The sequence below is a fragment of the Sinocyclocheilus grahami genome, unplaced genomic scaffold, assembly GCF_001515645.1.
Source record: "Sinocyclocheilus grahami isolate Dianchi unplaced genomic scaffold, SAMN03320097.WGS_v1.1 scaffold613.1, whole genome shotgun sequence".
Classification (NCBI taxonomy): Eukaryota; Metazoa; Chordata; class Actinopteri; order Cypriniformes; family Cyprinidae; genus Sinocyclocheilus; species Sinocyclocheilus grahami.
In genome coordinates, this window is record NW_015505792.1 from 270,488 (window position 1) to 273,710 (window position 3,223).

Consider the following 3,223-nt stretch of genomic DNA (forward strand, 5'->3'; position numbering starts at 1 on the left):
TCTCTCTCTCTCTCTCTCACACACACACACACACACACACACACACACACACGGCCCCGCCCTGATCGCACTCAGAATGAATGACTGAATAGCTGAGGGTCCGGCTGCTCAAGGGTTAACAGAGCTGTGTGTGCTTTCAGAGCACCGTTCACATGGAAACAGTTCCGAATCGATGGCCCCGGTGTGGATGGGCCCCTTCTCTGTGGCTGGGACTCTTTCTGAGCATCTCCATCAGAGCTGCACGCTCAGCTCACAACATTAAAACATCTTCTTCTTCTTCTTCTGAGTCTGTGAAGGTCAAACCACCCACATGTTCAAACACTGCGCTTTCCCTCACAGCAACATCTCTGAAACACACACACACATGAATCACATTTATTTATATAGCGCTTCACACTGAATTGCTTCAAAGCAGCTTCACAGCATTAAACAGAGAAATAGTGTTGTAAATGCATCAATTATAGAAGAGCATTAGCAGAGAAATAAATGGCCGAATCAATCAGGAGTGTTTATGGACGGACTGAACAACGTTTGGTTTAACTGGAATCACGGCTGTATTTCTGCATCAGGTCTCCACGTGCCTTCTGGTCACTCAAAGATCTGTCCCACAAACTGACATCAGTACAAGAGATGCAGAGGTCAGAGGTCAGCATCCTGAATGCTGATGGTTGACGGCACGATCGCTGATGCTTTGAAGAATCAGTGACTCTCCATCTTCTGTGGAACACGAAAGCAGATATTTTGAGGAGAGTCTCAGCGGTTTTGTCCATGCACTGATAGTCAGTGGGGTCCAAAACTGTTTAGTTCCCAATGTTCTTCAGAATATTATTTGTGTTCCACTGAAGAAAGAAGCCGCTAGACGCAGATATGTCAAAATAGAGAAGAAAAATCATAACTTCAGTTTCAAGTCGACTTTACGGACCTGACGGAATCTTTTACTACAAATAAAACCAAAAATATGATGCACACCAAAGTCAATTTCTGCGTATAAACAGTACACCAAATAGAAACATAAAATCATGCCATTGAAATGCACTTTCATAAGTTGGGGTTGTTCTGATGACATGAATAATCCTGCTCTCTGAAGACAGCCAGACTCAGAGTTCAGGACGAGCGGTCAGTCTCTCTCCGACTCAACATCCACTTCACAGTCACTCACGCTTTCTCTGCTCGAGACCCACCGCTGAGGAAACCTGTCTGGACATCAGAACAGAAGCAGACAACAGCAAAGGCAGAGATTTAGGCTCTGAAACGCTTCCAGCTCAACAATCGCAGTAGAGTCAAACGGAAGAGTTGTGTTCTGTTCGGATGTGAGATGAAGCTCCTGCGGTTTCCTACATGAGAAGAGCACGGATTAGTTCAGGAGAGGAAACGCTATCACGGTCACAAACCTAATAATCCTTAGCAATGACTACGTAAATTACATTTATGCAGCATTTGCTAATACAGGCAGCAGCTCCAATGACTTTACAGAGAAGAGTGACTGTGAAATGAGAACATATGTAAAACGTTAAATATAAACACAACAGAGCATGTGTGTCCTCGTGAATATTCATGAGCAGTGTGTGACGTGATGAAGATCTCTGTGCGGTCAGATTTGTGTGTGTTTGATGGTGTTTGTGCTACAGGTGTAACGGTGTCTCAGTAATCAGTGCGACGGATCGTGAACGATTCTTTCCTCTGAGACTGTAGTGCATTTGCATTTTGCTGATTCGGATCTTCAGATTCGATACCTTCAGCCTGCATCAGACAGCCTAAACGAACTGCTCCTCCACCCCCGATCAGGCCGGCAACTGTTACCAAGGCAACCACACGGAAACAGCATCCTCTGACTTCAGCTGACGGAGGAACTCCATCCATCTCTCCCTCTAGTGTGTGTGTGTGTGTGTGTTCACAAGACCCCACGGGCGCTGCTGATGCTCGGTCTCCATGGCAACAGGCCAGAGCGACATCCAGAGAGGATGACTAACACACACACACACACACACACGCGCGCGCACAGGGCTGTAAGATATTTCTCAAAAGCATCAAAAAAACCTCCTCGGAACGGCTTCACATCCACTGAAGACCCTGGAGGATCATGATGCTGTTCAGGAAAATGTCTCGAGAAGAATTATAACTAATAATGAACCAATCACATTCATTAAAGACATCAGACAATGAAAATAAAACCATCTACACAAACACTATGGATGGAGATTGAGGAGATCAGACTTGTGTGTTTAATTTAAATGCTCTTTATTTATATTTTGTTCATTTTGTTAATACTTCAATATATTTGACCTTAAACATTAGAAAAAACATCAGTACAAGCACAGCAACCCAACCCTGTTTGGCGACTTCCAAGCATCTGCATTCAGAGCCATTATAGAGAATCAACCTGCTGTACAGCGCATGGAAATAAATGATGTCGATCATATTTCAGCATTAACTGAAAGCTTTCTCGTTAATTAAACAGCTGATATCAGCAGCGTCACCGTCAGTAATAAATGAAGAAAATGCCAGAGGAAGCAAACGGAGACAGACTTCAGATGCTAATGTTGCTCTGTGATGGCTGTTACATGAGACACGGATCAAAGATAAAGCTAAAGTTCATAATGTTAAAGTTATATTTCATATTTATCTAAAAAACAGGATCTGTACCATGATTTTCATCAGAGTAACATCCAGAGACACATGCAGGACCTCAGCCAATCAGAACGCCCGGATCTCTCGGGAGAGTGATCATGTGACCGTCTGAGACGACGCTGTATGCAGATTCACTGATGTCCAATCAGATCATCTTCTGGCTGGTTACTGCTCTGCTTTATAGCCATTTAATTAATAGATTACAGTAACAGTCCATCATTTTCTGTCATAAATAATCAAAATTACCCACTCGAACAGGAAGTCTCATCAGCATGATGACATCTGGGGTTTATCAAACTTTATCCATGCAAAAAACACCTGCACACACACACACACTCTCTCACACACACACACACACAAACACTCACACTCTCTCTCTCTCATACGCACACACACAAACACTCACTCTCACACACACACTCTCTCTCTCTCTCTCTCTCTCATACACACACAAACACACACATAAACATTCACTCACTCGCTCACTCACACACACACACTCTCTCTCTCTCTCTCTCACACACACACGCACACTCTCTCTCACACACGCACACCCTCTCTCTCTCTCCCACACACACACACACACACACACACA